Source organism: Ovis canadensis, chromosome 1, assembly GCF_042477335.2.
Source record: "Ovis canadensis isolate MfBH-ARS-UI-01 breed Bighorn chromosome 1, ARS-UI_OviCan_v2, whole genome shotgun sequence".
NCBI classification, from domain to species: domain Eukaryota; kingdom Metazoa; phylum Chordata; class Mammalia; order Artiodactyla; family Bovidae; genus Ovis; species Ovis canadensis.
The window spans coordinates 22,180,835-22,204,953 of record NC_091245.1 but is presented as its reverse complement, the minus strand read 5'-3'; the positions used below and the strand labels follow the sequence as shown (position 1 = coordinate 22,204,953).

General features: G+C 43.9%; 1 pseudogene; it reads left to right on the top strand.

The window, feature by feature from the left end:
* Positions 1 to 20,183: 20,183 nt before the first annotated feature.
* LOC138433266 (ADP-ribosylation factor 6-like) lies at positions 20,184 to 24,115 on the top strand (annotated as a pseudogene).
* The last annotated feature ends 4 nt before the right edge of the window (positions 24,116 to 24,119 follow it).

Here is a 24,119-nt window from a genome sequence, read left to right as displayed (position 1 = left end):
GCTATAGTCCATGGGGTTGCAAAGAGGTGGTCACCACTGAGCGACTTGGCATGCTGGAGCACGCAAACAGCTAAAAACACATCATTACTAATGAACATATTGTTAAGAAGAATTGCCACTCTGAATAGAAAGGTTTAAGTGTTACACAGTTACCAGGCTTTGCTACTTTAACAAACCCGTTTTGGAGTAGAGCTAATGTTTATTGTTTTGGTTAAGATGATGTCACTTATTTAATATAAAAAACTTTCAAAAGATTGGCCTTACTTCTGTTTCCATTTTTAGTATGTAGTAGCCTGTCAGGAATGGTTTGTCTGTTCATGTTAGATTTCCATTATTTAGCAAAGATACAAGCAGAGTTTTAAATGATTGTCCTATTTTTTGCAGATCTTGCTCATCATTTAAATTACAAATAATGGATACAAAGCATAAGACTAACCCACTGGAGTGGGTGGCCATTAGCTCCTCCAGTGGATCTTCTCGACCCAGGGATCAAGCCAGAATCTCCTGCATCTCCTACACCCTAGGATTTATTTATTTTATAAATGACAGTTGGAACCTTTTGACTCAATCCATTTTGCCTAACCCCTATTCCCCATTTCTGGCAACCTCCAAATTTTTCTCTGTAAGTCCAGTTGTTTTATTTTATTTTGGATTAGACATTTAAGTGAGATGATCTTTCTTGGTCTGACTTATTTTAGTTACCATATTGCCCTCAAGTTTCATCCATGTTGTCACAAATAGCCAGATTTCCTTCCTTTTTTATGTCTGAATTACATTCCAGTTATATATATATGTATGTATGTATGTGCTCAGTCACTTCAGTCTTGTTTGACTCCTTATGACACTATAGACTGTAGCTTTCCAGGCTCTTCTGTCCATGGGGATTCTCCAGGCAAGAGTACCGGAGTGAGTTGCCCTACCCTCCTTTCTGGGATCTTCCCAACTCGGGGATTGAACCTGCGTCTCCTGTGGCTCCTGCATTGCAGGTGGATTCTTTACCACTGAGACACTGGGGAAGCCTCTCTCTCTCTCCCTCTCTCTCTCTCTCTCTCTCTCTCTCTCTCTTTCTGTGTGTGTGTGTGTGTGTGTGTGTGTGTGTGCGCGTATAATGTCTTATCCATTTATAAACATTTTGTTTATTCATTCATCCATCAACTAACACTTAGATTGTTTCTGTATCTTGGCTGTTATAAACAACATACAGTTTTCCATAGTGGTTTTACCAAGTTACATACCCAAACATGTTATAGTGTTCCCTGTAGGGTATGGAGTTAGAGAAGGTGAGGTTCAGAAAAAGAACAAAACTGGCACTTTATAGGAACAGTTCAGTTCAGTTCAGTCGCTCAGTCGTGTCCAACTCTTTGCAACCCAATGAATCGCAGCACGCCAGGCCTCCCTGTCTATCACCAACTCCTGGAGTTCACTCAGACTCACATCCATCGAGTCAGTGATGCCATCCAGCCATCTCATCCTCGGTCGTTCCTTTCTCCTCCTGCCCCCAATCCCTCCCAGCATCAGAGTCTTTTCCAATGAGTCAGCTCTTCACATGAGGTGGCCAAAGTACTGAAGTTTCAGCTTTAGCATCATTCCTTCCAAAGAAATCCCAGGGCTGATCTCCTTCAGAATGGGCTGGTTGGATCTCCTTGCAGTCCAAGGGACTTTCAAGAGTCTTCTCCAACACCACAGTTCAAAAGCATCAATTCTCCGGCACTCGGCCTTCTTCACAGTCCAAATCTCACATCCCTACATGACCACAAGAAAAACAATAGCCTTGACTAGACGGACCTTAGTCGACAAAGCAATGTTTCTGCTTTTGAATATACTATCTAGGTTGGTCGTAACTTTTCTTCCAAGTAGTAAGCGTCTTTTAATTTCATGGCTGCAGTCACCATCTCCAGTGATTATGGAGCCGAAAAAAATAAAGTCTGACACTGTTTCTACTGTTTCCCCATCTATTTCCCATGAAGTGATGGAACCGGATGCCATGATCTTCGTTTTCTGAATGTTGAGCTTTAAGCCAACTTTTTCACACTCCACTTTCACTTTCATCAAGAAGCTTTTTAGTTCCTCTTCACTTTCTGCCATAAGGGTGGTGTCATCTGCATATCTGAGGTTATTGATATTTCACCCAGCAATCTTGATTCCAGCTTGTCTTTCTTCCAGTCCAGCGTTTCTCATGATGTACTCTGCATAGAAGTTAAATAAGCAGGTGACAATATACAGCCTTGACGTACTTCTTTTCCTATTTGGAACCAGTCTCTTGTTCCATGTCCAGTTCTAACTGCTGTTTCCTGACCTGCATACAGATTTCTCAAGAGGCAGGAGAGGTGGTCTGGTATTCCCATCTCTTTCAGAATGTTCCACAGTTTATTGTGATCCACAGAGTCAAAGGCTTTGGCATAGTCAATAAAGCAGAAATACATGTTTTTCTGGAACTCTCTTGCTTTTTCCATGATGCAGTGGATGTTGGGAATGTGACCTCTGGTTCCTCTGCCTTTTGTAAAACCAGCTTGAACATCTGGAAGTTCACGGTTCATGTACTGCTGAAGCCTGGCTTGGAGAATTTTGAGGATTACTTTACTAGCATGTGAGATGAGTGCAATTGTGTGGTAGTTTGAGCATTCTTTGGCATTGCCTTTCTTTGGGACTGGAATGAAAACTGACCTTTTCCAGTCCTGCGGCCACTGCTGAGTTTTCCAAATTTGCTGGCATATTGAGTGCAGCACTTTCACAGCATCATCTTTCAGGATTTGAAACAGCTCAACTGGAATTCCATCACCTCCACTAGCTTTGTTTGTAGGGATGCTTTCTAAGGCCCATTTCACTTCACATTCCAGGATGTCTGGCTCTAGATTAGTGATCACATCATCATGATTATCTGGGTTGTGAAGATCTTTTTTGTACAGTTCTTCTGTGTATTCTTGCCACCTCTTCTTAATATCTTCTGCTTCTGTTAGGTCCATACCATTTCTGTCCTTTATCGAGCCCACCTTTGCATGAAATGTTCCCTTGGTATCTCTAATTTTCTTGAAGAGATCTCTAGTCTTTCCCATTCTATTCTTTTTCTCTATTTCTTTGCATTGATTGCTGAAGAAGGCTTTCTTATCTCTTCTTGCTATTCTCTGGCACTCTGCATTCAGATGCTTATATCTTTCCTTTTCTCCTTTGCTTTTCACCTCTCTTCTTTTCACAGCTATTTGTAAGGCCTCCCCAGACAGCCATTTTGCTTTTTTGCATTTCTTTTCCATGGGGATGGTCTTGATCCCTGTCTCCTGTACCATGTCACGAACCTCATTCCATAGTTCATCAGGCACTCTATCTATCAGATCTAGACCCTTAAATCTATTTCTCACTTCCACTGTATAATCATAAGGGATTTGATTTAGGTCATACCTGAATGGTCGAGTGGTTTCCCCTGCTTTCTTCAATTTGAGTCTGAATTTGGCAATAAGGAGTTCATGATCTGAGCCACAGTCAGCTTCTGGTCTTGTTTTTGTTGACTGTATAGAGCTCCTCCATCTTTGGGTGCAAAGAATATAATCAATCTGATTTTGGTGTTGACCATCTGGTGATGTCCGTGTGTAGAGTCTTGTGTTGTTGGAAGAGGGTGTTTGCTATGACCAGTGCATTTTCTTGGCAAAACTCTATTAGTCTTTGCCCTGCTTCATTCTGTATACCAAGGCCAAATTTTCCTGTTACTCCAGGTGTTTCTTGACTTCCTACTTTTGCATTCCAGTCCCCTATAATGAGGGTGTTAGTTCTAAAAGGTCTTGTAGGTCTTCATAGAACCGTTCAACTTCAGCTTCTTCAGCGTTACTGGTTGGGGCATAGACTTGGATTACTGTGATACTGAATGGTTTGCCTTGGAGACAAACAGAGATCATTCTGTCATTTTTCGATTGCATCCAAGTACTGCATTTCGGACTCTTTTGTTGACCATGATGGCTACTCCATTTCTTCTGAGGGATTCCTGCCCTCAGTAGTAGATATAATGGTCATCTGAGTTAAAGTCACCCATTCCAGTCCACTTTAGTTCGCTGATTCCTAGAATGTCGACGTTCACCCTTGCCATCTCTTGTTTGACCACTTCCAATTTGCCGTGATTCATGGACCTAACATTCCAGATTCCTATGCAATATTGCTCTTTACAGCATCGGACCTTGCTTCTATCACCAGTCACATCCACAGCTGGGTATTGTTTTTGCTTTGACTTCATCCCTTCATTCTTTGGAGTTATTTCTCCACTGATCTGCAGTAGCATATTGGGCACCTAATGACCTGTGGAGTTCCTCTTTCAGTATCCTATCATATTGCCTTTTCATACTATTCATGGGGTTCTCAAGGCAAGAATACTGAAGTGATTTGCCATTCCCTTCTCCAGGGGACCACATTCTGTCAGACCATGACCGGCCTGTCTTGGGTTGCCCCGAGGGCATGGCTTGGTTTCATTGAGTTAGACAAGGCTGTGGTCCTAGTGTGATTAGATTGATTCGTTTTCTGTGAGTATGGTTTCAGTGTGTCTGCCCTCAGATGCCCTGTTGCAACACCTACCATCTTACTTGGGTTTCTCTTACCTTGGACATGGGGCATCTCTTCACGGCTGCTCCAGCAAAGCACAGCCGCTGCTCCTTACCTTGGACGAGGGGTATCTCCTTACCGCCGCCATTCCAGACCTTCAACGTGGGATAGCTCCTCTAGGCCGTCCTGTGCCTGTGCAGCCACCACTCCTCCAGTTGCTCCTCCCGGCCGCCGCCCCTGACATTGGACGCAGGGTGTCTCCTCCCAGCCGCCACTGACCTTGGACTTGGGTAGCTCCTCTCGGCAGTTCCTGAGCCGTCGCAGCCTGAACAGATCACCTTTAATGAGGCAAGAAAGAGCAGCAGTCAGATTAGTGAGCTGCTGCACTAACCCAAGAAAAGAGTAGGTATATATGAGCATACATGTGGAACTCTACTCTCTTAAGGGGGCCTGTTCTTCTTCAAGGTTGTTTGGAGTAGTTATCTCTTATACTGCTCTGGCAAGGAATTCTGGAGATTAGCCAGAGGCTGGACCTGCTATGAGCTGAGCGTAATCTACCTTAATGTCCATTTTTTTTCTTCTGGTGTGAGAGTTATTTGATTTGCATAGAATGATGGGGAGGACCTGGAGGGGAGTTTTAACTCCAGGCTATTTTGAGCCATGTAACTTTCCTTCATTCCAGACCCTGAGGAATATATACAAAAAGAGAAAGAGAGGTGGGCATTGTTAATGTTCAGGGCTTCTTTGTGCTGATAAATGAGAGTCAGGGGTTTGTGGTCTGGGAGGAAGGAAGTCTAAGGTCAGTAGTGTTGATTTTCTATTCTAGCCATCAGGGTCTCAAGCAAAAGAACAGTCTTGACTTGGTCTCAGGAAATGGCTCAGATTCGTTCTTGGAGGAATCCCTGGAAAAGATTAAACAAACAAGGCCCAAAGGTAAGTAGGAGGATGATAAAAATGAATGGTCCGAGAAGGGGTAAAATCCAAGGCATCCAGTTCCAATCTGTTAACCATGACTGCCAGTAGCTGCTAATCTCTGGTGGATTCATGAGGCTCGATCTGTAAGGTTTTTTGCAGCTCCTTGGACATTATTGGACTAGTTGACATAGAAACAGCAGGATTCATCTAGAAAAAGGCACAGACCTCCCTTCTCTGCAGTGAGTAGATCCAATCCCCTTCTATTTTGTAATACTATGGCCACCAAGGAATCGAGTTGATTTTGGATAGTTATTAGACCTTGAGCTGTTTCATGGAGGCTGTCTGATAGGTCTTTAGATAGTGTCTGGTATTTTGGGATGGAGGTGGTTAAGCTGGCAGTTTCTGTTCCAGTTCCAGCTGCTATTCCTAGTCCTACTAAGAGGGGAATGAAATGAATGGCTCATTTTATTGGCTTGTAGATGAGAGGAATGAGCAAGGGTTGATCATTGGGGGCTATTAAAATGTTTGGACTGGAGTATACCAGGGTGCAGGTTCCCATCCAATTAGTAGGTAAACAGAGGTATGTAGACATCCCATACAGGAAAAATAGGCCAGGTGTCGTAATACAACAGCTGAAGTCGATGGCAAAAAGGAGTCGAGAGGGCGTTTTGATCATTCGTTTAAGGACGCTCAGAGACCCCACTAAGGTGGCCCCTACGATAGAAGAAGTGGAGGAATATGCTGAGGGAAACCCTCTTGTAAAGGTTAAAGAGTGTCCTGTAGGACCAGAAACATTATAGATAGCCTTTCTAGTGGCAAAGAGTCAGGGGGTGGTATGGTTGCACATGGAGTTAAGGATTGTGCCCACGGGTTGGTCATACGAACTGTTTCGGGAATTTCTGGATATGCAAAAAGGAACTGGTTGTAACAGTGTTACTCTCTGGGCAATAGGGCCTCCTATTGAAGGTTTTTCATTGAAGGAGGGAAGTTCAGTGAGTAAAGATTTTAAGAGTATGTCTGAATTTCAGATTTGGTCACTAGTGTGAAGGTATTTAAGACATGAGACAAAGGCTCTCCACATTATGAGTGGTGTAGGAACATGTTACCTGTGGTCCAGTCAAGGATGGATGTGAAGTCGGGGAGCTGGATCTCCCAGAAGAGTTACAGATAAACATATCCAGCAGTCTTTAGCCAATTGTGGATTAGAGGCATTGAGAAGGGTATGGGTTAAATTAAGAGTCCGGAATAGATAGTGAGGTTAGAAATTTGAAGGGGTTCGTAGGTCAGAGGAAGAAGAGAGGATAAGAAGATGTTAAACAACATTTGGGGAAGTGAGTGTAAGATAGACTACTGTGGAAAAGAATTGGATTTCAAAGGGGTAAAAGTTATAAAAGGTTCCCTGTAGCCACAGGGTGGAGATGTAGTCTTCAACGTGTTCAAACGCGGATCCTTGAAGACCTGAGACCCAGATATCTGCCAGAAGTTGTTCCAGGAATAATTGCAGCTGTGAAACCGACAGGCTCATCCGTTGCCAGTTGGGGCCAGTGGAAGCCATGAGAACTTTAGAGTTGTAGGACCTGTGTGAGAAACTTAATAAGTATTAGTCTGGCAAGCATTTTCATCATTGGGCTGCATAAACTTTTTTAACCAAGTGATGTGTACCCAAGGGGTGATTTCTTTTAATTTTGCAGTGGTAGGGGTCAGCAGAATTACCGTTAAGGGCCCTTGCCATTTTGGGGTTAGATCTGAGTGGGACTGAGTTGTCATATAAACTTTGTCTCCTATTTGAAGGGATGGGTATGGAAGATTGGGGTGTGGTCAAGGGAGTAAGTCATCCATATGTTGCCGAGGGGCATCTTGTATCTGGGCAAGTAAAGGAAAAGGAAGGTGGGACGGCAGTTTGGGACCATCCTGGGAGGGGGTAAGACCCAAAGGTATTATGGGCCTCCCATACATGGCCTCGAATAGACTGATATTTAAGGGGTTTTTGGTAAGGCCTAGACCTTCAAGAGGGCTAAAGGGAGGAGTTTAGTCCAACCTTGATGAAGTTTGATTGTTAATTTTGTCAGGGTTTCTTTTAGGATTCATTTGGCTCTCTCAACCTTACAGGAAGACCAGGGATGATAAGGAATGTGAAACCTCCAAGGAACTTGAAGGGCTTGTGCAATATTTTGGGTGATTTGGGATGTGAACTCGGGCCCATTGTCAGACTGGAGGGAGGAAGGCATTCCAAACCTTGGGAGGATTTCGTTAAGAATAAGCTGAGCCACAGTTAGGGGCTCATTTCTCAGTAGTCGGGAAAGCTTCAATCCATCCAGAAAATGTATCTACAAAGACTAGGAAAAGTTTAACCCTTTTTATGGGTGGCATGTGGGTGCAATCTGCCTGCCAGTCTTGTGCAGGAAGATGTTCGTGAATTTGGTGGGTGGGGAAAGGAGGGGGGCGAACGTTAGAATTAGGATTTGTCCACTGACAAATGGTGCACTTTTGGGTCAGATTATTTTAGTAAGTCACATAGTCCTTAGTTAACTCAATAAAGTTCTGAAGGAAAGTCTTAAGTACTTTTGCAGAGGGGTGGAAAAGAGAATGTAAATATGAAAGTAATGTGCAGATGTTAGGCTTGTCAGTTTGGGCTATAGTAAAGACAGGACTCGGAGAAGGCAATGGCACCCCACTCCAGTACTCTTGCCTGGAAAATCCCATGGTTGGAGGAGCCTGGTGGGCTGCAGTCCATGGGGTCGCTAAGAGTCGGACACGACTGAGCGACTTCACTTTCACTTTTCACTTTCATGCATCGGAGAAGGAAATGGCAACCCACTCCAATGTTCTTGTCTGGAGAATCCCAGGGACAGGGGAGCCTGGTAGGCTGCCATCTATGGGGTCGCACAGAGTCGGACACAACTGAAGCGTCTTAGCAGCAGCAGCAGCAGCAAAGACAGGACTAACAGAGGCAGCCTGCAGCTCTGCTTCATGATCTGCTATATTGTTATAAAAGGAGATAGGACTATGTCACTGATGTCCCCGGCAATGTATTACAGCAGCTTGTTTCGGGAGCTGAGCCACATGGAGGAGTTCAGAAATAAAAGAAGCATTGAGAATAAGTTTGCCCTTCTGAGTGAGAAATCCTCTCTCCCTCCAGATTATGTTAGAATGTAATATGTTACAGACATATTTGGAGTCAGTGTAAAAATGTTTATCTCTTGGCCTTTGTCTAGGGTCAAAACTTGTGTAAGAGCTATCAGTTCAGCCTGTTGTGAGGACGTGTGAGCTGGGAATGTGGCTGACTTGATGAGGCGAGGGGGGATAGCTTTGTCGGGCTGTCCCTGAACTATAGCATATCCAGCCCCAAATGGGGCTTGCTTCTGGGCACTGCCATCTATGAACCAGGATGGGACTTAGGGGTCAGTAAGGGGCTGTCAGTCATATGTTCAAAGGGATTAAGTGTCATATCTAAGGTCTGAACACAGTCATGAGATAGGTGTTCTGCTTCTGGATCTGGTGTGGGGAGTAAGCTAGCAGGATTAAGAGGTTTACAAGGCATTAAAAAAAGGGATGGGTCGAGGTGGTGAGAGTGGAGGATCTGTAATTGAGCAGTGGGCAGAGAAAGGAAAGCCCAATGAGAGAGTAAATCTTTGAAGGAATGAGGTGAGCATACATTTAGAGGAGCATTTCAGGTTAGTTTTGGGGCTTCAGGTATTAAGAGGGTGATTGCAGCTAAGGCCTGGAGACAAGGTGGCTATCTGAGCATGATGAGATCAAGTTGTTTAGATAAGTAAGCTAGAGGACCCCATATGTCTCATTTTTATTGGCACAGAATTCCTAAGGCATGTCTTTGTCAAGAATGTACAAAAAGGAAAAAAGGCTTGGTGTAATCAGGTAAGTAAAGAGAAGGGGCCTGTAGTAAATGTTTGCTAAGAGTCTGTATTGGGGTGGGGAGAGAGGTGGGGGCCAATAAGGGTTCATTCAAGTTTCTTTGAGTAGCTTGGTAGAGAGGTTTAGCATGGAAGGCAAAATTTGGGACCCATATGCGGAAGAAATTTAATAGACATAATAGACAAAGAAGTTCCCTCTTGGTTTGGGGCCTGGGGGTCTGTGTCAAGGCTCGAAGTCTCTGAGCTGGGATTATTTTAGATGTGGGAGTGAGAAGTAATCCCATGTAATTGACAGTGGTGGAAGCTATTTGTGCTTTGGAGAGCGACACTCTAGCGCCAGTTGCCTAGGGCATTTAATACCATCGCAGTGTGGACTAGGCAGTTGTGGCTAGAGGAACTGCATAACAGTAAACCATCTACATACTGGCGTAAGGTAGTAGAGCCTAGGTCTAAAGTTTGTAGGTCTCTTTGGAGAGCTTAACCGGAAAAATGAGGGCTATCTCTAAACTCTTGTGGTAAAACAGTCCAAGTTAATTGTTGAGATTGATATGTGTCTGGATCCGTCCAGGTGAAGGCAAATAGGGGCTGTGAGGAGTGGTGTAGAGATATAGTAAAGAAAGCATCTTTGAGGTCTAATACCGTGAAACAGAGTGTGTCGGGGGAATATGTGAGAGAAGGGTGTAGGGATTAGTGACCATGGGATATACAGGTATTATGGCTTCGTTGATCTTGTGAAGATCTTGGACTAGATGCCAGGAATGGGGTCCCTTTTTTACTTGCCAGTATGAGTATTAAGAGGAGAACAGATAGGCCGCAAAAGGCTGGCTCTGAGCAGTCAGGAGATTATTGGTTTAAGTCCTTGTCGGGATTCTGTGGTCAGGGTATGTTGAGTTTGTGTTATTACTTGAGACGGATTTTTAAGAAAGATCTGTATGAGGAAAGGTGTTGGGCTACCAATGGGGCTTCGGTGTCCCAGACCTGAGGATCTATTGGGGGAAGGTCAGGGGGCAGGTTTTGGAAGTGAGGGCTGGCCAGGGGTTTGGGTGCCATTGGATGCAAAGAACTGATATGGGACCTAAGAATGGGAGGTTTATAGAAGTTTGTAGCTTAGCCAGAGATCACGTTAGTGTTGCCTTACCAAAGGAACAAAGGAGAGGAGGGGTTATTTTGGGATAAAAAGGGATGCCTGAGACCTCTTCGATGCCCACTTCTGAAGGTTGGAGAGGGCCCTTAAAGGAGGTCAAAAGTGAAAAGGCTGCTCCAGTGGCTATTAGGAACGAGATTTTGTGTCCAGCCACTGTGCCAATTACCTGAAGCTCCAAGTCCATCTGTATGGGGCGGACTTGGGGTCTGGAGCTTGGGCTCCGTCACTGGAATAAGTCAGCCACAACTGGATCATCTCTCACCTCATCTGAGAAACCATGGTCTTGGGTGCCAGGGCCCCCCCCCCCAAGTCTGGTTCCTGGCCTATTGTTGTTGGGCCTGGGGTGGACCCCGAGATTTGGTGAGTAGTGTCTGAGGACAATCCATTTTCCAGTGGCCCCATTGTTTGTAGTGGGGCAGGGTAGGTGGGTGGCTGGGGGTTTGAGCAGGACTTAGGCCAGTGTCCCATTTGGTTACATCTAAAGCAGGGGCCTGGAGGGTGAGGTCCCATACGAGTGGACTGAGGTTGATGGGCAAAAGGGGTTGAATATTTTTCTTGGATAGCTGCAGCGAATAAAGCATATTTGGCCTTTCTTTCCTTTTCTTTTTCGTTTTTCACTTCTTCCTCCATATTGTTGAAAACTTTAAAGGATATTTCTAGGAGATCTTGCTGAAGGGTTTCGGGGCCCTTCTCTAACTGGCATAGTTTTCGGTAAATATCTGGGGTGACTGGCTTATGAACTGGACAAGTAGGTACAGAAGTACGGCAGGGGTGGAAATATCTAGATTAATGTATTTTTGGACTACCTCAGTAAGCTGTGAAAGAAAAAGGACAGGATTTTCATCTTTTTCTTGAATCACCTCCCTAATCTTTTCGTTCACTTCAGTTCAGTTCAGTTGCTCAGTCATATCCGACTCTTTGCGATCCCATGAATCACAGCACTCCAGGCCTCCCTGTCCATCATCAACTCCCAGAGTTCACCCAAACTCATGTCCATCAAGTTGGTGATGCCATCCAGCCATCTCATCCTCTGTCGTCCCCTTCTCCTGCCCCCAATCCCTCCCAGCATCAGAGCCTTTTCCAATGAGTCAACTCTTTGCATGAGGTGGCCAAAGTACTGGAGTTTCGGCTTCAGCATCATTTCTTCCAAAGAACACCCAGGACTGATCTCCTTTAGGATGGACTGGTTGGATCTCCTTGTAGTCCAAGGGACTCTCAAGAGTCTTCAACCCCACAGTTCAAAAGCATCAATTCTTCGGCACTCAGCTTTCTTCACAGTCCAACTCTCACATCCATACATGACTACTGGAAAAACCATAGCCTTGACTAGATGGACCTTTGTTGGCAAAGTAATATCTCTGCTTTTGAATATGCTATCTAGGTTGGTCATAACTTTCCTTCCGAGGAGTAAGCATCTTTTAATTTTATGGCTGCAATCACCATCTGCGGTGATTTTGGAGCCCCCCCAAAATAAAGTCTGACACTGTTTCCGCTGTTTTCCCCACCTATTTCCCAGGAAGTGATGGGACCAGATGCCATGGTCTTAGTTGTCTGAATGTTGAGCTTTAAGCCAACTTTTTCACTCTCCACTTTCACTTTCATCAAGAGGCTTTTTAGTTCCTCTTCACTTTCTGCCAGAAGGGTGGTGTCATCTGCATATCTGAGGTTATTGGTATTTCTCCCAGCAATCTTGATTCCAGCTTGTGCTTCCTCCAGTCCAGCGCTTCTCATGATGTACTCTGCATATAAGTTAAATAAGCAGGGTGACAATATACAGCCTTGACATACTCCTTTTCCAATTTGAACTAGTCTGTTGTTCCATGTCCAGTTCTAACTGTTGCTTCCTGACCTGCATACAGATTTCTCAAGAGGCAGGTGAGGTGGTCTGGTATTCCCATCTCTTTCAGAATGTTCCACAGTTTATTGTGATCCACACACTCAAAGGCTTTGGCATAGTCAATAAAGCAGGAATAGATGTTTTTCTGGAACTCTCTTGCTCTTTCCATGATCCAGCAGATGTTGGCACTTGAACATCTGGAATTTCATGGTTCACGTATTGCTGAAGCCTGGCTTGGAGAATTTTGAGGATTACTTTACCAGCATGTGAGATGAGTGCAATTGTGTGGTAGTTTGAGCATTCTTTGGCATTGCCTTTCTTAGGGATTGGAATGAAAACCAACCTTTTCCAGTCCTGTGGCCACTGCTGATTTTTCCAAATTTGCTGGTATATTGAGTGCAGCACTTTCACAGCATCATCTTTATGGGTTTGAAACAGCTCAACTGGAATTCCATCACCTCCACTAGCTTTGTTCATAGTGAATCTCATCGTAGTTAACATGAATGTGAGAGCTTTTTAGCATTCCTTCTAGTAAACAGGTGATTATATCATGTAGGTACTGGATGCCACCATTATCAGCTTGATATGTCCATCGTGGGTGAGTTAAAGGGACACTGCATCATCAGCCACTGGATTAGTCCTATCTTGGTTATGGAGCTGATCAGCATGAGTCCAGGCTGCCTGCCATATCTGTTACTTTTTATGAGGGGTTAAAGTGGCATTTAAGCTGTAATAAAGATCATTTCAGGTTAAATGATATGCTTCTGTAAGGTGGAGGAATTCTTTTCTGTATCTAGTAGGATTTTCTGAAAAGGATCCTAATCTTCCTTCAATTTGGCTCATATCAGAAATTGAGAAAGGCACATGAACCCATGTAGGGCCCTCCGGTCCCACTACCTCTCTGAGAGGAAACGTGTTTGCTTCGGGTCCTGGCCGATGGAGGGAGGGTGGAAATCTCTTTTGGGGCTTCAGAGTCATCACTTCCTGTTTTGGAGGAGGAAGAGCTAAAAGATGGGGTCTGGTCCCAGGAAGCCTTCTCTCTGGGGTGGTGTGGAGGAGGCTCATCTGTTGGATCGCAATCGGGCGCTGAGAGTTTAGGGGGCCTTTTACGGGCTTTAGATTTGGATTCTTTTGTAATGGTGGGGAAGAGAGAGCAGAGGAGGATTTGATAGCTAGAACGGTCCTTGCAAAGAGAAGGACAGCTTCTAAGGTCCCAGAAGGCTTGAATATAGGGGACCTCCGACCATTTGCCATTCCATTTGAGGAAGTTAGTGAGATCTGATAAAATATTGAAATCGAAAGTCCCGAACTCGCCAGCGGTTTTGGTTATCCAGTTTTTATTGAGGCCAAATTTGAGTGCAAAGTGACTTGAGTTTATGAACCTTGAGATCCGTCAAGAGTAGAGGTTTGAGGTTTTGTTTTACGCAGGGAGAGTCCTGTGGGACAGATTGGCTTAACCCCATAGCAAATGGCTAGTGACTGTCTGATCAAGAGAAAAGGTGGTCACCTAATCTTTTGACTGGGCAAAGAGAGAGAGAGACTCTGAAGGAGGGAGGGGCGCCCCCCAAGTACCTCCCCAAAGGGCCTTTTGGCCAGAGGGTTCTCTGGGAACCCAGAAAGGATGATAGTCTATGGCATCCTAGAGTACCGTCTGAGCTTACCTGGGCTGCTGGGTCAGGTGAGAATTCATGGTGGATGGAGGGAGGTCGAATGGCAAAAGGCCTCCGCCCTGGAGTTGGTCGGTCTCATGGAAAAGAAAGTGTAGAGAAAAAGGAAGAGAGAGAGAGACCAATATTCCTCGGGTTACATGGAAAACCAATAAAGCCCTTACACAGGGCTTGTACTGCTCACGAAGGCATGGGGCGTCCTCTCGAGGAGGTCTTGAAAGCTCAGGCAGGAAAGTGAGCTCAGCAGGCTTCAACACTCCAAAGAGCTGGCCATGGAGAACAAGAAGGAACCTCAATCTCCCGGGTCCTGGCACCAAAAAGTGTAGAGTAAGGGAGTTAGAGAAAGCCAGGTTTGGAAAAAGAATGAGGCTGGCACTTTACAGGAACAGATCACCTCTAATGAGGCAAGAAGGGGGCAGCAGTCACATTAGTGAGCTGCTGTGCTAACCCAAGAAAAGAGTAAGTATATATAGGCATATATGCGGAACTCCACTGTCTTAAGGGGGCCTGTTCTTCTCCAAGGTTATTTGGAGTAGTTATCTCTTAAACAGCTGGGGCAAGGAATTTTGGAGATCAGCCAGAGTCTGGACCAGCTGGGAACTGAGCATAATCAATGTTAATGTCCTTTTTTTTCCTCTCTGGTGAGAGAGTTCTTTGATTTGCATAGAATGATGGGGAGGACCGGGAGGGGAGTTTTAACTCCAAGCTATTTTGTAACTTTCCTTCATTCCCTTTTCTCAATATACTTGCTAACACATTTCTTGTCTTTTTGGTTATAAGCATTTTAACAGTTGTGAGGTGATAACTTATTGTGGTTTGACTTGCATTTCCCCAATATTATTGATATTTAGCACCTTTTCATGTGCCTGTGGGCCATCTATATGTTTTCTTTTAAAAAATGCTTATTCATATCTTCTACTCATTTCTAATCAGATATATGTCTGCTATTAATTTTATGAGTTCTTTATACATTTTTGTATACCAACCTTTTATCAGATATATGAATGGCAAATATTTTCTCCCATCTGGTAGGCTGCCTCTTCATTTTGTTTTTTTTTTTTTTTCTTTTTTTTTTTTTTATTTTTAGTTTTTTATTTTTTACATTTTAAAATCTTTAATTCTTACATGCATTCCCAAACATGAACCCCCCTCCCACCTCCCTCCCCAGAACATCTTTCTGGGTCATCCCCATGCACCAGCCCCAAGCATGCTGCATCCTGCGTCAGACATAGACTGGCGATTCAATTCACATGATACATGTTAGAATGTCATTCTCCCAAATCATCCCACCCTCTCCCTCTCCCTCTGAGTCCAAAAGTCCGTTATACACATCTGTGTCTCTTTCCCTGTCTTGCATACAGGGTCGTCATTGCCATCTTCCTAAATTCCATATATATGTGTTAGTATACTGTATTGGTGTTTTTCTTTCTGGCTTACTTCACTCTGTATAATCGGCTCCAGTTTCATCCATCTCATCAGAACTGATTCAAATGAATTCTTTTTAACCGCTGAGTAATACTCCATTGTGTATATGTACCACAGCTTTCTTATCCATTCATCTGCTGATGGACATCTAGGTTGTTTCCATGTCCTGGCTATTATAAACAGTGCTGCGATGAACATTGGGGTACATGTGTCTCTTTCAATTCTGGTTTCCTCGGTGTGTATGCCCAGAAGTGGGATTGCTGGGTCATAAGGTAGTTCTATTTGCAATTTTTTAAGGAATCTCCACACTGTTCTCCATAGTGGCTGTACTAGTTTGCATTCCCACCAACAGTGTAGGAGGGTTCCCTTTTCTCCACACCCTCTCCAGCATTTATTGCTTGCAGATTTTTGGATCGCAGCCATTCTGACTGGTGTGAAGTGGTACCTCATTGTGGTTTTGATTTACATTTCTCTAATAATGAGTGATGTTGAGCATCTTTTCATGTGTTTGTTAGCCATCCGTGTGTCTTCTTTGGAGAAATGTCTATTTAGTTCTTTGGCCCATTTTTTGATAGGGTCGTTTATTTTTCTGGAGTTGAGCTGCAGAAGTTGCTTGTATATTTTTGAGATTAGTTGTTTGTCAGTTGCTTCATTAGCTATTATTTTCTCCCATTCAGAAGGCTGTCTTTTCACCTTGCTTATATTTTCCTTTGTTGCCTCTTCATTTTGTTGATCACTTTCTTTGCTGTGCAGAAGCTTTTCAGTTTAACCTATGTGTTATATCCCACTTGGTTAGTTTTGCTTTTGGTGTCAAATTCAAAAAGTTATTGCCAAGACTGATGTCAAGGAGATTATCACCTATGTTTTCTTCTAAGGAGTTTTAGGATCTTTTGAGCTTATGTTCAAGTCTCTAATCTATTTCCAGTTAAGTGTAAGAGAGTGGTTCAGCATCATTGTTTTGCATGTTACTGTCCAGCTTTCCTAACACCACTTGTTAAAGAGATTGTCTTTTTCCCATCCTATATTCTTGACTCCTTAGTTATGAATTAACCCACCACATATGTGTGGGATTATTTCTGGAATCTCTGTTCTATGTCAATGATCTATGTGTCTGTTTTTATGACAATACTGTATTGTTTTGATTACTACAGCTTTGTAGTCTAGGCTGAAGTCTGGGAGCATGATACCTCCAGATTTGTTCATTTTTTCAAGATTGCTTTGGGGATGTGGGGACTTTCATGCTTCCACCTTTTAAATTATTATTGAATTCAGTTTGTTAATATTTTGTTGAAGATGCCTGTATCTATGTCCATCAGATATTAGCCTGAAATTTTCTTTTCTTGAGATATCATTATTTGGTTTTGTTACCAGGGTAATACTGGCTTTATATAAAAGGTTTGGAAGTGTTCTCGCCTATTTGGAGATAAGTTTGAAAAGGATCGGTATGAATTCTTCTTCAAAGGTTTGGTAGAACTCACCAGTGAAGCTGTCTGGTCCTAGACAATTTGTTTATTGAAGGTTTTTGATTACTGATTCAATCTCCTTACTAGTAATCAGTAAGTTTAGATTTACTCTTTTATTCATGTTTCATACTTGGTAGGTTGTACGCTTTTAGATATTTTTCCATTTCTTCTAGGTAATCAAATTTGTTGGCATGTAATTGTTCATAGTATTCTCTTATGTACCTTGTGTTTCTGTGGTATCACTTGTAATATCTTTTGTTTTTCTTAGTGAGTCTAGCTAAAGTTTTCTCAGAAAAAAGCAACAAGTTTTAAAATACCATTTTTTTCTTTAAGAACAGGTTGCAACAAACAGTGTATTAAAGGTTCCTAAGCAGAGTGTAAAATCATTGATTATATAATTGTTTTCTAACATAGTATAAAAGGGAATTTCTAGACCTACTCCTGCTATAACTGTGGTACTTCTGTGAGGTAGGACTGAAACTGGTGTTAGATCCTCTATGAATAATGGAAAGTGAGGGGTGTAGTCCAAAGTGAGCACATTTTCTGGTTGCAGCTCAAAGTAAACCTATTACTAGGAAAATACCATAATTAACATCAAGGATAAAATTTCACTAAAATTATCAGGTATTTGAATGGAGAAGTAATTATGTATTGATACTGCAGAACCAATCATTCCAATGTGATCATAGGGCTTCTCTGGAGGCTAAGACAATAAAGAATTTACCTGCAATGCAGGAGACCCAGGTTTGATCCCTGGGTCAGGAGGATCATCTGGAAGAGGGCATAGCAACCCACTCCAGCATTCTTGCCTGGAAAATTCTATGGACAGAGAGGCCTAGTGGACTACAGTCCATGGGGTCACAAAGACCCAGAAAAGCCTTGCGTGACTAACCAGTCATTGCAATGTGATTATAAAAATGTGCTTAAGGGTTGTTAATTAGCTACAGTCACAACCAGGAGGTAGATAGTGGGGGAAGGAGAGGGGACTGGGAGGGCCAAATGGCTCGGGTTCTTAGAGTATGGTTATGGTCAACAAGTCCACAGGACAAAGTCTTATTGTGTAACAATCACATGGTTCCTGGGGAAAACCCAGCTAACCTCTCAGGTCTTGACCCCTCACCCAGTCCTGGGAGCTCACTCCTCTTCAGGCCCTGTGCTGGTAACCTCGGGTCTGTCAGACACCCCTTCCTTAGGGAGAGCTCAGGCTGTCCTGGCAGCCCTGCCCTTAGAAGGCATCAGCTGCTCCTTCCTGAGTCTCCCTGTCCTCCAGGCTGAGCACCTTCAGCTGTTCTCACAGGCTTCTGGATGCTTCCCTGCCCATTTCTTAATTCCACCCTCCCTGCCTGGACCTGAGCCTGCCTTGGACACAGGCATCAGCCTGATGGGTCAGCCCTGTGGGTCCACTGTGTGTGGAGACAACAGACAGGAATCTAAGAAGTTGTCATGTCAAGGAAAAGAGGCTCACCTGCTGTGTGGGGAGTTACGTCAGGTAGAGCAGGCCAACTGGCTTGATTTTGTGGAACACAGGACTTTGCTTAAAACTGACATTCCCAGACAGAATGATCAGCCTCAAGGATGGCCTCTAGCAAAGGGTGCTGATATTTGACTTACGCCCTTAAACTGGGTCTGGTTATCTCTGGGCGTTGTTCCCTCATACAGTGTGCTGTGAGTTTCCTGGGGCTGAGGTATCATCCCCTCCCTGTACCCCTGAACTCAGCACAGAGACTGACCTGGAGGGATGCTCAGCCCAGGTGTGTGGAGAGAGAGAGGAAGAGAGAAATGAGCTGCTTGCAGGCTGGGGAAGCACAGCGTTTACCCACAGAATGATCCAGCGCTCAGCCCTGTGGCGGGGCAGGGCTGGGGCGTAGAGGGGGTGGGGGCTCACTGTGGGGCCAGTCTTTTCAAGAGAAGAAGTCTCAGTCATTATCAGCAGAGTGGAGGTAAGATGGGGACTGTTAGAATCAGACACAGGGAGACAACCAAAGCCCAGTTTGTTCACGGAAGTTGTTGTATTAGATTGCCAGATTATTTTGATTTTGAGAAATTGTGGTCTTTTTTGGGGTGCAATTGTCATTTTCTGAGCTAAGGGTTGACACATGGAACCGTTAAAATACTTTCACAGATCTTCCCATTTCACTGATGGCCATTACATAGTATATAGAGTCAGCAGTAGATAATTTCTCTTATGTGAACTGTATTACTCATGCTCCCGGCCCCGGCTCTTCCGACACAGTAGGGAAGGTTGCCGGGAGCCAGCGTGAGGAATTCCGCCCATGGCAAAGGTCATGAGGAAGGAGGCTTCGGCATACGCAAAGGCAGGATCGAGCCTCAGGAAACCCCCTATTCCCAAGCATCTACCCCCAAAACCAGAGTCTGTTTTATGCTCTCACCTACACTCTGACTTTACAGGGGGCTCTCCCCCATCACCATTTCTCTCGGAGAAGGAGTTAACTTGCAGCTCCAGTTAATAAAAATTCCTGGGCGTGACAAGAGTGTTTCAACTTACAAACTCCTCTGAAGGTTCTCTAGCCTGCCTGAGCGGGTTCGTCCAGCAACATGTGATTGTTTGCAGCCTCCCAACCATGAGAGGCATGAGATGCTTTAAACTTTCTATATACAGATTCTTTTGAGAAGTTACAAAATTATTAGTATAGTATTAGTGGGTTGATTAGAAATTATATTGGTGAAGGGTTTTCATTTGTAGAGCCAATATTTGCTGCTAAATCTCCATATTCCCTGCCCTTATAATGAATATAACTAGCATATAGGAGAAATAAGTATTAACCTTTAAGATTAATCATGTTAAACCTTAGGCTAAGTAAATTCCTTTCTTGATTGTAACCCACTACACCCTCACCCTATAGGAATGCAACTTTATTTGGAGGGTGGCGCCTAGTTTAAGAAAAAGTCACCCCTGGAAAAAAATAAGTTTTCTGGTTGACTGGCCGTTATCAGAAAGGGTCATAAAATGTCAGCAGGCCTCATGGCCAGAAGATGATGTAAATCCCATAAGACCTTTGTATACATTTATATGAAGGACCTGATTTTGACAAGGGTCAGGTCTGCTAACCCTGCATGACTCTGTATTCATCCCTATGTATAACAAAAAGTATATAAGCAAACCTGAAAAATAAAGACATGGGATCAGTTTCTGGAAAGACTGATTCCCCTGTGTCGTTCTTTCTTTCCCCTTCTGGCTGAATTCCCATCTGGAGCGTGGATGCTATTCCATGTAAACCAAGTTATTCAGCCTCTTTTTCTCCACTAATTTTCCTACTGCACTATTCTTTTCTAATCTCTCTTTATATCTGTAATTAAATAAGTTTTTTCCTAGGACGCTGATTCCGTCTCCCCTTCGAATTATCCTGGATCCACCAGGGCTGGACCCGGGCAAGCAGCCCCAGCAGAAGGTGCTATCTTAAGATCTTCCGGAAGAAGGAAATGCGGATCCTCAAGCTGGGCCTGGACGAGGCTGGCAAGACAATCATCCTGTACAAGTTGAAGCTCAGCCAGTTGGTGACCACCATCCCCACTGTGGGTTTCAACGTGGAGACAGTGACTTACAAAAACGTCAAGTTCGACGTATGGGATGTGGGCCGCCTGGACAAGATCCGGCCGCTCTGGCGGCATTACTACACCGGGACCCAGGGTCTGATCTGGACTGCGCGGACCGCGACCGCATCCACGAGGCCTGCCAGGAGCTGCACTGCATTATCAATGACCGGGAGATGAGGGACGCCATAATCCTCATCTTTGCCAACAAGAAACCCCACGAGATCCAGGAGAAACTGGGCCTGACCCAGATTCGGGACAGGAATTGGTATGTACAGCCCTCCTGTGCCACCTTGGGGGACGGACTCTAGGAAGGGCTCACATGGTTAACCTCTAACTACAAATCCTAATGAGCATTTTCCACCCATCCCCTGGAAAGGAGAGAAATCAAAAACACATTCATAGGATTATCGCCATCATCATCTCTTTTAATTGCCACTTTCTCTTCTTTTGAATTTGAACTCTGAAGTTTGGGGGAGGGGGTTAGGGATTTTCTTTCTTTTTTTTCCTTTTTTTTTTTTTGCTTTGCATTAGGATGCTCTGATCTGACTTTTTGACATGAACACAAAGTGCTAGATGCTCTTGTTGACTTCCAGCAAATGGAATGGGGGAAATATAGCAGTTCTTGGTAAATTCCTTTATAATAATGGTTTGATTTTTTTATCTCGAGAGAATCTTCTTTTCCATTATATGCTTTTTTCCTTTTTGCCCAGTTTCCTTATCACTTGCTGTAGATGGCTTATTTTGCATTCATGCAGACTACATTGCAAGTCTGTTTCATCTAGTAAACTGAAAATTACTGCTTAATCAAACTGCCGTTTGTCTTTTACATTTAAGGCCTTTCCCTCCCCTTATGAGTTCTGACTTTAAATTAGTAAATTCAAATGTGACCTTTTATATCTAAGACCAGTATAGTAAACTTAGCCCACAGTGGCAAATAATGAGTAATATCCTTGTAATATGTTCCAGTTGCACATCAGTATGTTAAACAGGTAATGTAAGAAGTTCTTTGAAATTTCAGCTGTTAAGTTCTGAAACATACATCGTGCATGAGTAAGGATAAAACTCAAGTTTCCCATTGCAAAACTAACTTACACTGCATAAAACTATGAAAATATAACCTGTCAAGGACACAGATTTTCCTTCACTGCAAACTTAGCAACTTTGCTGTGTTTTCCCACTTTGTTAACTTTAAAAACATACTCTTCCAGAAAATGGAGCAATAATGGGTGTATAACACAAAATCCAATGGATGGAGGAGCCTGGTACGCTGCAGTCCATGGGGTCGCTAAGAGTCAGACACGACTGAGAGACTTCACTTTCACTTTTCACTTTCCTGCATTGGAGAAGGAAATGGCAACCCACTCCAGTGTTCTTGCCTGGAGAATTCCAGGGGTGGTGGAGCCTGGTGGGCTGCCATCTATGGGGTCGCACAGAGTCAGACACTACTGAAGCGAATTAGCAGCAGCAGCAGCAGCAGCAGCAGCTTCCATAATGGCTCACATTATAAAGAATCTGCCTGCAATGCAGGAGACCTGGGTCTCATCCCTGAAATGGGAGGATCCCCTGGAGAGTGGTATAGCTACCACTCCATTATACTTTGGAGTATATTGGAGAATTGCAATACTTAGGAGAATTCTAGGGACAGAGGATCTCGGCAGGCTGCAGTCTATGAAGTGGCAAAGAGTAGGACATGACTAAGCTACTAACACAAGCACATGGTACTTAATCATCTCTCAATTTCTTCTGGTCTAATATAGCAATTGTAACCAAATATTTCTAGCTCTTATAATAGAGATTTTTTCAATACCTGTGTTATTGGCACAGTTAGAAATTAGAATGCCAACTTAATTGGGTTGAACAAAGGACATGCCCAGGAAGAAGGATTTGCAGGCATCTGGCTTTCTTGGACCCCAAGCAATCAGAAAAGACAACCAGGTGCTCTGGACCCACCAGAGGAGATCCAAGAAAACTAGCTAACATAGCTGGAGTGTTAAGAGGCTCTTACAGGTCAGTGCCTGCACTGGATCAGTAGAACAAGGCAGACCAAATGATGGTCATGACTTTGGAGCACAGAGCAGCCCCCAGAATGCACTCAAGCAGGACATGTCTCAGGTTAGGGCAGGATTGTCAGCCCCTACTACAATAGGAGCTCCATGAAGGCAAGGATTCTGTTGCTCACTGCTGAATATCTTGCTCCGAGGATGGCAATTGATCCGAAGTAAGTCCTCAACATATAGGTATCAAATAAATGAATAACTCATCTCATCTACCCACCCAATCTTTCATGTACTTGGCATCCACTGTGGTGGAAATATTATGGGATGTCTGCCCAGCTCATTTGCTTCTAGATCTCTTTCCTCACAAAAGGTGAGTCTTTGGAAGGCCTATTCACCCCAGCCACAGTTGATTGTAACAGATGGATCACTTGGCCATGATATTAGAATCAGAGTCTTGGAACAGGATTCAGCAGGGCCCCTCAGGCTTAAGGGTGGCAGAATGGGGAAACGTGCCAACCCCAGAAGGGTAGACATTCCCTCCTCCACCTCCCAGACCCAGCTGTGCAAGGACAGGGACTGTGTCTGTTGATTCATGACTGTATCACCAACCCCTAGAAAACTGTCGGGTTCAAGGTAGAGCCTCCATAGACACTTGCAGAGGGATGACTGTGTGGATGTGCAGAGAGAAGGAATGGGAGACGCAGCCTTAGAAGCCCTCCAGTCCCTGGTTCTCCCCCTCCACACCCTGGCTCCCCCTCCCCTTGAGCTCTGTGAGATGCCCCGAGCCCCAGCTTTATTTTTGTGCTTCCTTCTTTCCTACATTAGCTCTGATTCTATCTGACACTTACAAACAGAATTTAAAACTCACTCATCACTCCTACATGTACTCATTCCTTCTTCATGAACTTATTGCTTCTTTGAAAAGTGAGGCTTAATCCCTATGAACATGCTCTACACTCGCTCTAAAAACAGGAATGATAGATATGAAAGACAAGCTTGTCAACATGATACTGAGCGTTTAGAACATTGAATGGAAATGTGATAAGAGAGGCACCCAGGGAGTCTTGGGAATCCTGGGAAGGGACACCTTGGGGTCAGCAGCTTTGGGTTTAAATGATCTCACCTGGATATATACCCTTTACATGGGTTTCCTCATTCTTCAGTGAAACAAGATCAAGTAATATTCCCCACTCATACAGGTTTGCCTTAAGTTTTACATAAGCCTATGAAAATGTTTTGTACTCCATGGAGTTAATCCCTGAACATTTATCAAGCATTCACTGTGTTTAAAGTTCTAATGGCAGCTCTGAGTGAGAAACAAACAAGGAAACTAAATCAGATCTTAGGCCCAGTTCTGGAGAGATACTAGAAGTCTGGATCAGAGTCTGACTCAGCAGGTCTAGTCTTTGATCTCCGTGGATACCCTCAGAACCATCTCGCCATGCCTGTGCAAACATTTAGCCTTACCTCAAGCACTTGACCTTAAAACAGAGTTGCTACTGTTTTTTATTTTTTGCTCTTGTTATAGTTCCAAAGGAACAGAATCGGCAACAACTTCTGAAAAAGACAGAGAAATTCCCACGTATTCGTCCTCAATTTCTATGGGTGAACAAGGTTACCCCTGTGACCTCTGACCCTAACAACATGAAGGTGGTCCTGCAAAGGACAGGTAGAATGAAACCCACATGCCAGCAGGAGCAAATCTTCCCTCTTGGGTACATGCCCT